This window comes from Vicugna pacos, chromosome 26, assembly GCF_048564905.1.
Source record: "Vicugna pacos chromosome 26, VicPac4, whole genome shotgun sequence".
NCBI classification, from domain to species: Eukaryota; Metazoa; Chordata; class Mammalia; order Artiodactyla; family Camelidae; genus Vicugna; species Vicugna pacos.
In genome coordinates, this window is record NC_133012.1 from 15,527,044 (window position 1) to 15,540,062 (window position 13,019).

The 13,019-nt window shown below is 44.1% G+C and overlaps 1 protein-coding gene across 1 annotated transcript in view; it reads right to left on the reverse strand.

The window, feature by feature from the left end:
- Window positions 1–13,019, reverse strand: part of MTMR7 (myotubularin related protein 7) — an 85,437-nt gene that overhangs the window by 55,608 nt on the left and 16,810 nt on the right. The gene's annotated exons all lie outside the window — the stretch shown is intronic.

Sequence of the window (13,019 nt, forward strand, 5' to 3'; positions counted from 1 at the left end):
AGATGCTAATGTTTGTAATAAAATCTCTCTAATAAATAGAACTTCCACCTCTGACCTAAAACTCAAACTGTTGGAAGAGACCTCTGGAAACAATAATTATCAAACCTACACCTCTGAGATGTAGAGCAATTTGGAGAATATGTGCACTGGGACCGTTCCAATATGAAAAGTAAAAGAAGTGACAATTCGTGTCGTATGAACAACTTGGAATTGGTGTATCAATGCTTTAATATTTCTTATATTTTATCTGCTACAATTGTTTTGTTAAAAAGATTGGCTTTTTTTAAAATAAAAACCTATTTGTGCTACTTTTATCAGATGAAATCATCAGCTTATGATGATATCAAATAATCAGGAAGCTTTCAACATACAAATTATTTAGTATTTGAAACAAATAAGATGCTTCTTTATACAGAAACAATTCTTTAATAAGTCTTTCACTTTTTGTGCAGTTATAGATCTGGTCAGTGTTACTACTTTTTTCTTAATCTCATTTTGACATTTATTTTCTTTTCAGATTATCTTTTACTGCTGATTTTCAAGTTCTTGCAATCTTTTAATTCTTGTCTGTGAGTAAATCTCTCCCCTCATCTCTTCTCGCCTAATGTTGTGAACTATGTTCTTACTTTTTATAATTTCATAGGCAAAGGTTTTTCTTCAAAGTATCAGATCCTGGATTTATCAACTTGATGTTTCTCTTTTCTAAATGTTAATTTCTTCTTGTGTTTCTTAATGAATGTTTTAACATGCTTTCTGTGGGTATGCCCTATCTATGGTTTTTGTTTCTTTGTTCATTACTAAATTCTCAGGTTGAACAGCTCATTAATTCTCATTCTTTTTGATTAAGAACAAGCTTTAAGTCCAATCATCTTCCTCCAAGTAAATCTTTGGCTGCATCTTTTTTTTTTCTTTCTTTCTTCTTTGGCTGCATCTTACAAGTTTTGTTTGTAGTATTATCATTCTTCTTACTTTCCTGGTGGTTTATACCTGCAGTTTTTTTATCTCCTTTGACCCAAGAGTTTTTAAAGAGATTATCCTTCGATTCTCAAGTGACTGGATTATTTTATTTCAACTTTAGTCATTAAATATTCTGTTTTGAACTACAAGGTATTATGGGAGAGACTTTTGGAAGGAGAAAAGCAAGAAGATACATTATTTTTAGAACATTTCTATGGGGGAAAACGTGCCTAGACAAATTATCTGGGGTCCAGGGGTGATATACCAGGTAGCAATATCTAAAAATGGAACATAAATAATTTTCTCTGCATGTAGGACCAATGAAACAAAATCTTACTGGGTTCACTAAATCGAACACAGATAATATTTCGAGGCCAAAATATTTAGTATAGATTACTCTCCCTACAGAAGTGAAGAAAGCTATACCACTTAGATTATTTTTAGAAAACCTCAGTGGAACAGAAGAAGGTTCACAGATACTGGTAGATTAGAACACTTAATGAGATTTTTCCATGTCTTTTTGTTAACTTTGGACGCTGCTGCAGGAAAATTATATTTCAAGATTTGGCAATGGTTCTCACAGGTCTCACAGCTGTCAAAAGTGATTCTGAAGTAGGAGGAAAAAAGAAATAAAAAACAATGAGGGAAACACCAAGAGCATGATTTCCCAGCGATGTAATAAAAGAAATGAGTAATAACAATTAAAGTTCTGCTGTCTGAGAAATTCTGTGCAGACAGAAAGCACTGGTCAGGGCCCACGGTACGGTTTACACTAAGACAGCCAGAACGTTCCTGACAGTGATGCTGGCGGCAGTCAATTCTAGACAAAGGTTTGGAATGAATCTCAAGAGTTCTGGGGCCACCAAGAAGACCCACTGGTTCAATAACTCTGCCTCACTGTTCGCCTAACTTAATTCCAGCTCACCTACGTAAACTGTCTGGTAATACCTCTTTCATTCTTGGAGACAGATGACTCTTAGGAAGCTACCAGCTTCTTAAAACAAAGTAATTGCAACTCATTTGCCTGTTCCTTTGTACACCGTGTTGAAGATGCACTCAGTATCCATGCTCTGCCAACGGCAGTTCATCTCCGCAAAAGATATTACAGTATGTCACTAACTCTTTGCGAACATTTTTCACATCCTGACATTCCCCAAAATGGAATGCCTCTTATGATTAATGTGGTAAGAAGCCACTGTGCCCTTTAATTGGCAGCATTTTTTTTTCTTTCTTTGTGATACATAAAATCTTGGTGCATCTTATAATCCCTGAGGGCTCAGATTTCCTGAAATGCAGTTAAGTGTTTAGTCACTGGCACGTAAATAATATTTGAAATCGTGGGACTGGAAGAGGTTACCTTGTAGCATGTAGGCTGAGAAGAGGAGAGATCTGAGGAAATCCCACGTTTCAGGCTCTGATGGAAGAGGAGGCATGAGAAAAGCAAGCCAGGGAGGACCGGCTAGTCAGGAGGCAGATCAGGGCCAGTGCACAGAGGGACAGGGGAGACAGCACAAGGGAGGCGGGAACAGAAAAGGCCCCTTGGACTCGGTGGCGTGGAAGACCTGGCAAACTTAGCAGGAGTGGTCATGGGAGCGCTGGGACCGGAAGCCACTGCCACAACGGCTGGAGGAGTGCACTCAGCAGAGCTGAGAAAGCAGATTGTACTGTTTGTGGAGGAGAGGGCAGAAGCCAGAGGAGGTGGCCTGACCACCCAGGCTCCACCCCAGAGCCAGCACAAGACCAAAACATGCCAAGAGCTTTCCAGAAGCAGCTGGGACATCGAGACAAAGCAGCCTATTCACATGGCCAGTGAAGGGGCACCTCATGCTGTGACGCACACAGGAAATAAAAGGGCTCCCATCAGGGGGCCTCCATGAGAAACACGGTTTAAAGGGTTAGAAAAAGGAGGTGAGGGTCACTGGGCAAGGATCTGTTTACCCTGCTTACACTGAAGTCTCCCCATCCTGTGAAGCTTTCTTCCCCAGCTTTCAAAACTGGTCTTTCTAAAAATTATGAAACATGCACTTACGTATGCAATGTTTAAAGATTCAGAAATACTGAAGGAAGGAAAGAAAATCACCCCTAGTCCCAGAATCCAAACACAGGCACTGTGAACCCTTTGGTGTATTTTAGAAAATATTTATAATTCATTTTAAACATTTTCTGATTAGGTGGTGAGGTGCCAAGAGAAAGAAACCCAGGAGTGGGAGAGGAAAAAATCTAATCGCAGCCTTTTGCGTTACTGAACCTTTTCTTTTGCCCCCAGTCTTTGGGAGAGCAGGCTGTATACTGTAACACCTTGATGAGTGGGAGCGGGGCTGTGTAAGTAAGAGGCGGGTTTCCATTCAGCAGAGCTGAGTCATGGGATGGAGACGCATAAATGGATGGTGAAACAGTCTGTAACCTGAACTAACTCAATGGGAGAAGAAGATCACGCAAGAGGAGACAGCGAACATTACCAAAACAATAATGATGAAAATGACAACAAATGTTTCTAGAGCACTCACTCTCTGCCACCCACTGTGCTGTATCTCTGCATATCTGACCTCAGTTAATCCCCACAACAACCCTGTGAGCCAGGTCCTCACTAACCCCCATTTCACAGTTACGTTGAGAGACCCAACAGATGTCCCCAGATAAGAGCACATGGTGAGGCTTGGCCCGGATCTGAGGTCCACCCAGCTCCAAAGCCCAAGTTCGTGGGTCACCGAGGCTGTGGACTCCGGTGAACGCCTCATTCTAGTTCTGTTACTCAAAATGGGTATGTTGAGGACAACCAGTTAGCAATTATTTTAAGTAAGTTTATATATGAATTAGTATTTGAAAATGAAATGTGTTAAGACAAAATTATACTGTAAAACTATATTCACAAACCATGATCAGAATACTCTTCTTTGAGATGAACCCAAAGACAGCCTGGGAATGGGACACAGGAACCCAGCTATTGGCACCGGGAGACATTCAGGATTGTCAGACACAAAAGAAAGAACACTGAACGTCCAATTCCACTCAACAAAATGCCTTTGTGTGGGACGGCGTCAGGTTCTGGGGTGAAGAATGAAAGGGTGAGTAAGATGGAATCTTTGTCCGTCCTGAAGAATCTTACAGACTCAATGAAAAAGACTGTGTCCCAGTTTAATGGCCTTTTCATTCCCCTCCCTGCTCTGCTGGGGTTAGACAGAGGGAAAAAAGGTTTCTTCAGCCTTTCTAGGCCAAGGCTAAAAGGCTTCGGTGAGGACACGGGGCCGCACCATGGCACTGCCAGGCTGGAAACAGGACACCCGGCCCAGGAACACAAGCCCGGCTGGGTCCTCCCCTCCCGCTGGGAATCAGGAGGCCCCTGAAACCGCCAGGAGACCAGCCTCTCTTCAACACTTCTCCATCGCACCACCACCTAGTTTCAATCTTAATGGAACACAGGCCTCTCCTTTCTACTCTGCAGGTCGAATCCTGGATCAGTGAATATTTCTGGACTCTAGAATTCTCTCTACCTGAAAAGAAAAGCTTCTCTGGAGGACAGAGTCCACAGTGCAGGGTAGGGTTACCTTTTATCAAAAAAAAAAAAAAATAGAAAGAAAGAAAATGAATAGCACCGGCCATGGTTTTGCTTGGGCCGAAGACCGAGTCCTCAAAACCGAATGACTTACTTAGAAGGTCACCGCCCATCATCTGGGGGAAGAGACCAGAGGTTGCTGAACAGGGAGAAATCAAAATGTCTGCAGCAGCCAAAACCAAAGACAAGTTTATGTTCTAATCTAAGAAAAGCAACTAGACAAATAGTTTGTCGTGCTAAATTTGGTATCATGACATTTTCTAACTCCAGCAACATGAAAAGTCAAGTATTTGCGAGTCAGGAGGCCTGGGCTCTGGTTCTGGTTCTGGTTGTGAAATGGAACTGCTGGGCACAGGCAGCTGAGCGGCTCTCTCTGGGCTCTGATTTCTATAAAGGACCGAAAGGTGTTTGTCCAAGGCCTCTCCACACTGTCGCGGCCGCGGTGTAACCCTGTGGGGGGGCTATAGCAAGAGGCTAGGAAGCACACAGAACAGCAACCATGAATGCGCACAAAACGATGACCCAGCAGGAAACCTCAGCCACTCAGTACCACGGCTGGCCAATGAAACCCTTGTGACATCCCAAGGAAAGGAAGCGCCAGGCTCGGCAACAACGGACGCCACTGCCCTCTCTGAACCGGCCCAGAGGCTGTGCTGCGACCCAGTGCCAGGGCCAAGCCTGCAGGCAGGGCTGCTCCGCCACAGCCGGCTCTTCCTTGGTCTCCAGGCTCCCTCCCCAGCCGAGACCGTCCCCTCTTCCCTCCCATGGCCGGAAGAGTATGAGGCAATGCTGCTGAGAATCCGGGAGTACCTGGCAAGCTGTCCTGAGTCACTTCTACCTGTGATAACTAGGTATTATTTGGTTTTAAACCTGCATGAATGAAGCATCTCACTATACTGCTTGAAAGAAAGTATTCGGGTTGCCCTTCTTTAAGAAATGACATTAGACTACATTTTTTGCAAGAATTACCCTTCATCTTAAGGCTAGTAAAATCTTTTAAGATAAAAACATAAGGCGAAATGTAAGTTGACATCAGAATGCCAATCTGGTTTCTGAAAACACAGTATTTTGCAGTCTCTCCATCTAGTCATCCATCTATTTTTTTTTTGACAGTCTTTAATGGCAATACTTAAGCTACGTGGCACACGGAGCAATCTGGCTTCTCAAGCCCACCAGTGAATGCCCACACCACTGTGCAGGAAGTGGCTAAAGGACAAGGAGGAGCTTACAGAAACCACACTTGAGGCCATGACAATGAAAACCTAGAGAGTCTGTTTTTCCTAAAATGTTCTTCTGTCGTCAGCAGAACACATCATAGGGGCCACAAAGCACGGAGGCGTACCCCACGAAAAGGCGCGTCAGTAACTGCCATTTACAACGCACAGCAGCTACGACAGGTCCGTCACATGGCGCAGCCATTAGCACCGGGGTCAGGGGAAGCGAGGAGGGCTCCCCCAGGCAGGAGGGCTCCACAGTCTCTCTCAGGGGGCTGTTCTGGCTTCAAGCAGTGCCCACTCCCTCGCCCACTAACTACTGAGACTCACAGTCAGGCTGGTCTAGGACTAATTTTCCAGAAAAGCTGCTGGTAAAGAAGGAAGCACAGTTGAGGAAGATTCCTTTCAACCTCTCCCTTGAGCAGAAGGGGCAAAGGAAGGAAAGGTAATAGTAACACTCGTGAGCAGCTGCGGAGTGTCGGGTGTTGTACAGAGCGTCGTCCATCCACTAGGTCTGACCCTGGCTGGGGGGCAGACACAGTTTCCCATTTAACAAGTGATGACATACAAGTGCATGCCGAGGTCCCGCAGCCAGGAGGTGGCAGCGCCAGGTTTCAGACCCCCACATCCTTTTCCCAAGAACCGTCTCATGCTTCACCCCTTCAGTCCAGGCCTAAAATTGTAAATTAACGGCTCAAAAGCCCAGGCTCCATTTTCCCTAAAATTGCAACTGGAGACTTACATAGTTAACAAGTAAGAAGTATCTGGCTACAGCTAAAGCAATGGTAATTCGGTGTAGGGCATTAAGTTAAAGTGGCCACATTAACCCCCTGCCCATTCACTTCGTCTGGTCTGGAGGGAGGACACCCGGTGGCTGGAGAGCCTGGTTCCGGGTGGCCCCAAGACCAACTGGACGGAGTCTCACCACGTGCCCTGGCCAGCTCCACATCATAAGGTGCAGTGACCTCCTGCAGCAGCGGGAGGACCATTTCAGGAATCAAGTTGCACGTCTCCTAACCAAGCACGCATTAATTATAGAAATGCTTTATTTATGGAAAGTGTCCCTGGGTTGCTAAGTAGGGTGTTTTAAGTTTGAAGCCAGAGCTCCTGGACAATGAATGATTCCACCTACGATAACTGCATGTGTGAGAGAAAAAGAAAAAAGTGTCCACATCTATAGTTATGAATAAACAGTGATTACTGACAGATCAGGAACAGCGACTTTAGAGATTTCATTCTTGCTCCCACTGAATGCTCACCTCGTGCCTGTGATTTCATTTCCTCTGTTCAAGTAGTGATCACGAACGACAGTTTGCAGGCAAGATGGGCTACTCAATTACAGTTGCAAAATCTTTTGACAAAGAAAAAGTGAAGCAACAAAAAATTCTTCAGACCATTTAGAATTGTTATAACCCCTTAACAGTAGTGGGGAAAAAAGCACTTGATTTTCCAATTTAAAAAGAAGTATTTTCAATACTGCATATTTGAACATTGCTAAGAGAGTAGACTCTAAAAGTTCTCATCACAAGGAAAAAAAAACTGTTAACTGTGTGAGGTGATGTCAATTAATACTGTGATAATCATTTTACAATACATACATACATCAAATCATTATGCTGCACACCTTAAATACAATGTTCTATGCCAATTATCTCAGCAAAACCAGAAAAATAAAATCATATAGTAAAACGTTTCATAATAAATTCATCTGTAAAAATTTTTTATCTAAAAAAATTAAAAGATGCACTTCTTTCCTAGTTCCATGAAGTTCCTTAAATACATAAAAGTGGGTCGGCATGAAGCTGCAGCAGCTTTCCAATCCAGCCCTTCGGTAGGAAAATCAGAAACACCAAATTCTTCTCCCAAAAGGCATATTTAATCTGTTTAAAACTTACAAAACTAATGAAAGTCTTTTCCCAGGACCATTTTATTCAGAGGTCAGATATTGGAGAAGAACTGAGGGAAAAGCAAAAATCACAAAGCACAATCCAAGGAAATACATGGCATGTAACCAGAAGAACACTCAGACTCTGCCCTTCATAAAATCCGGATCTTTGATACAACACAGAGAGAGACACTGGTGGGATACATACACTCAGACTGCGTGAAAATAATCCTATTTTCAAGCTGCCTGAAAAATTAACTCTTTTAAAAATGCGTCCTGCTAGGAAGCTAAATTATTTTCTAAAACACAGTCAATGCAGTCGGATATAACACAAAGCAAGGCACCTAATGAAAACCTGAGACAGCTGCCATCCAGCAGTTTAAGTCCTCTTAATTAAATTAATGGATTAATTAATGCAAATAATTTGTTGGGTATCTGTTCTGTGGCCGGGACCCAGACCAGTTATCCACAGGCTCCCAGTGATTAATACTGCCACAGATTATCTGATTGCACCTCTGTGTATCAGGACCCTTCCAGGAGCAAGAGACAGAAATCTCAACTTCACATGGCCCTTCAGTGGAAAGGGATTTCAATGAAGCATTTATCCTTGACGATCCGTGGTGGGGCTGGCTTCAGACTGGCTAGGGGTCCAAACCCCCCAAGTCCTCCCCTCATCTCTCAAAGGGGCCCCTCTCTGCTTACGATGGTTCCAGAAACCCAGCCTCACCAGCTGCTTGCCCCGCAGCCAAGCATTTTTACTGCATTTCACTGGGTCACACCCTTATCCTTACACCAGTCAGGGTGGCCACAGAAAGGACATGATGAGTGGCTGGACGTGAGCCACACCAAACACACACGGACTGTGGGCAGAGCAGGTGTGGGCCCTCGGAGGAGCCAGGGAGGAGGGCGGAGAGCAGCCACGGAGCATGACTACCACACAGTCTGCTCCCAGGTGGTCACTCAGCAGACGCCCCAACACACAGCTCTGCCCCGTCGCTCAGAGACTCAGCGGTTCCCAGCGCTGTGGGTCAGGGCCTCCCACAACCTGGTCCCGCCCTCCCTTTTCAGCAGGTTCCTTCCCTAATCACCCATATTGTCAATATCATATAATAATAGAGGCCACTGATTATTTTCCAAAGACACACGAGCTACCAGAATCTGTGCTTGTGAAGATAACCCTTCATTCTGTTTCTTCCTCCACCAACAACAACTGGCCCACATCTTTAACCTTACCTCCTTAAGCACCAACTTCTGGGCAGAACCAGTTTCAGCCAGGTTAACTGAAGTAGGAGATTTGGAAAGACTAAAACCCAGCTTGAAATAGACTCATAATTCAAGGAGATATTGGGTAGATATGGGTAGATATTGGTAGAAAAGTTCATTCCAGTTATCTTGATCTAATTTTCAAAAGTAAGAGGTAAAAGAATGAATGGGTTTATCCAGATTCCTCTGTTGTACTGACTGTACAAAAAGACATTTAAAATAAAGATCCTGAAACTGTAGCATGTCAGGAGGATTTTTCACGTGTCAGCTTTCACAGTAAAGAATCTACGTATTTCCCCAATTTGCTGAAAAATCTAAGACCTCCCTCCACACAGGAAATACGGTACTTGAGACACGTATCTCTATAGATTTCTGAGCCACCTACAAATCTCCAAATAATTCCAATAAATAAGATTATATTCTGTGAAAAATATAAGGCAGGTGAAATTTGCTTTAAAAGAAGAAAAAAAGTCAATCAACTCTCCTATAGAGAATGATGTTTTTATGCAGCTCAAGTCAAGGTGAAGGAAGTATCTTGATTTCAGACAGCCTTGCACGCCTATCAGTGGGCAGGATGTTGAGTTCCACCCACCTATACAGTTGTTAAAACAGTAGATCTGACTGACATTTAACTAAATTCTAAAAATTCCCTGAGGGGGATAATAGAGCTAAAATAGTGACACAGACCCGAGCTACTTAAGAAACGGGAGCGCTCGCAATTCTTGGAAAAGGCAGAGAAAAGAAAAGGGAGCCTGTGTTTGCCCAGGGGAAACTGTGAGTGCTGTGCCAGCGGCCAAGCCCATAAATACGGAGCCAGGCACTTGCAAGTTCTACTCAGGGCCCGTATAATTTATTTTGGTAGGATGACCCTGGATGTGTAGGCTTAACAGAACATGCACTGCTGAACAAGAGGACCGTCTCAGGATTTATTTCAACACCACCTTAAAATAACCTCAACCAAAAATACCATTTTCCAACAAGTATAAATAAGAGAAAAAAGAGGAAGAAAAAAATTAAGAGCAAAATAAGTGAAGAACAGGCGTTGGGCCCATGGTGACCCAAAGAGCAAATGTACGGATACCCACTAAAGACAGCTGGCGGACAAACAACAGTCGCTTTGAAACATAAAACAGTATTGGGGGAATAAGCCCTTGAGAGGAAGCAATATAGAAAGTCAAAGGTTTATCTGATGAGGATGATCTTCCTCTAAAAACATTCCTAAAATTCTAAAGTGCTTCTGAAGTTGACAGTTCTGACAAAGGCGCTGCCAGCAAAGGACGGAGCTGCCTACCTGTATAGCTCTTTGGGGAAACAGCTTTCCAAGGGCAGGCTGTGCCAGACGGGCCTAACCGCGGGTGCAGGGAGAGGAGACGGCCCGGGCACGAGGGGTAGCCAGGTCGCGCACCCCCACACCCAACCCTTGCTGAGCATCGGCGCCTGGAGGAGGGCCCGGGCACCCAGGGCCAGGCCAGGCTCCAGCTCCCGACACATTCCCAGGCCTCGCCCCTGGGCTCCGAGCCCGGAGGACAGGCTCCATAACCAGCACCACATTTTCTCCTTCCCCTCTTTCAGGACGCCCCCGGGAGCCCACGGTCCCCACTCTGGGAGATGAGCACAGAGTAGAAGGCCGTGCAGACACAAAGACGTGGACAGCTCTCGGGGGCCCAGTAAGAAGGCAGCACAACTCCCCAGTCACAAGGAGCCTGGAGCTTCCCTGGGCACGAGGACATCAACCCCCAGCCCGGCACGTCCCCTCTACACCCGAGACCTGCCTCCTAAACTCCCGCCTTCCTCTACCCTCCCAGTCCCCAGGGGCCATCCTCTCTCCTTGGAATTGCTGCGACAGCACCAGCCATTACCAGTTACTTCCCCTTTACCCCACACAGCCGCATTACATACTCCTTTTACTGAGCCACTCTGTTTCCAAATATGTATATTCTCAAGGAAGGCACCACTGCTTTTATTTCCAACATTCCTTGCGACACCTCCAACAATGTAGACCCACAGTTGCATTTAAACTCTGGGAAGAAAGGAAAAGGAGACGCAGTTCTTGGCTTACTGGCGTCCTGCAACAAGAGACCATTACAATGATTTCAGAGCAATGAAGCAGCCCTCATGGGAGGATCCTTAAGGAAAGGCACTGTGTTTTCATCATCTTTGTCCCCTAATATCGAGCACATGCAGGTGCTAACATATTTGTCCAGTGACTGAAAATTAACAGCACTCTGGTAAAAACAAAATATGTGAGGGCTTGTAGGTAGAATCAGGTATGATTAACCAGGAATGCTTTATTATCGAATTCGAATTTTCAGACAAGAAGGAATAGACAACGGTGGAAGATGTTTCAAATACAAGAAATAAGGAACAAAGACCAATAAACAAACAAACAAACAAACCGAACTTCACCTGTAAGTAAAAACTAAACTAAGTGCCATGGAACTAAGACTTTGTACCTTTTCCCCCATAGCGGGGACACAGTGTGCAGCTATGGATGAGCGAGCAATCTTTAAAAGCTGCTGTGAACACAAGCCAGCAAGTAAAAATGAAAGCTGCACCATTAAACTAGATTAGATTTTTTTTTTAATCAGCTAGTCTTCACACTGGAAAGGCGTCACCCAGGTGGAAGAGTTAGAGTCTGACAAGTCTTAAGAAACCTTAGGTCATTTTGCTTTAGGTCATAAGCTCCTTCATGTGATCTCGGTCTGTGAACACAGCTCTTCGTCACATTCTTTATTTGAAAAGTTGAGACTATTCAAGACACTTGGTACACTGCTGAGCTGAACTTGGAGTTGCTGTGCAAGGTTTTTGGGTTTTTTTTCATGCTGTCATTTGTAATGTTCTATGAGAATCTTTGGGATTAAAGTTTTGGTCACAATGTTGCTTCACTTTTTAAAGCCCGGTTTTCCTTGCAAAACTAAAATCTGTGAACTTAGTCCAAGAATAACATCTTTACTGGAAGCCACACTTGTATTTTCTTATAAAGTACTTCTGAATTAATAAAATACTAGCATCAGTGTGTAAAAAATAAGACAGATGTTAACTGGACTTATTGTGATCCTCTTGCAGTGTAAACAAATAGCAGATCATTATGCTGTATGCCTGAAACTTTATGGACCGCGATATGTCAATCATAGCTCAATAAAATTTTTTCTCAAAAAAAGAGTAAGAAGAAACAAACTGTTGAAAGGCAGTGAAGCTTGGATACAGTCACATGAAACCATTCCTTTGATTCATTCATTCTAGGAACAGCCAGTGTGCACCTTTACTCGGAGCCAGTTCTGGCTGCTGGAGATTCAGCAGTGGACAAGACAGCCAGTGCCCACAAGGGGCTTGCACTGTGTCTGGGAATGTGGGGGGAGGGGTAAGGACACAGGCCATAACAAATAAGCAAGCAAGAAAGCAAAAGAAAAAAATTGCATGCATGCACACCAGAAGCTGCTAGGAAGGAAATTCAAGCAAGATAAGCAGTTGGGTGGAGAAGGGCACCTGCATGTCCAATAAAATGACTGGATATTGCAGTAAAGACCAAAGGAAGTGAGAGAGCCAACCACAAAGCCAAGAGGAAACCTGGGAAGAGAGCATCCCAGACAAAAGGAACAGCCACAAGGCCTTGAGCAGGGCTGAGCAAACAGATCTTCTACAAGTGGAGACATTCCAAGGTCTTGGCTTACAGTGATTTTATATATATATTTTTTTCAATATTGCAATATTTTTTGTTTGCTTAATTCTTTCCTACAATGTTAAGTTCTATGTAACTAAGGAGTCTATCTTGTTCACCACTGGATGGACCTCCAGGGCCTCAAACAGTAGCTGGCTTACAGGGAGCACTCGAGGAAGAGCTGTTGAAGGTCCAGGTGAATGAATAAATGCATGTATGGGGTCTTTCCATCGATCTGCTCAGCCCAGGAAGGCAGAATCCCTTCCATAAACCTCCACCATCGCATGGGCCGAACAGCTCGCTCCCATGTGGAGGCCAAGTGCGCCTCGAACATTCAAAATAATTTGTGCTTTGCTATATGCCCTAAGGAATGAAACTTTCCTTCAGAGCTTGGCAATAAATTCCTTTCTCCGGGAATCTGTGATAAGCTGTGTTTTAATACATGAAAAAGAGGACAAAAGTAAACACACAATTTTTATAAGGTTGTCA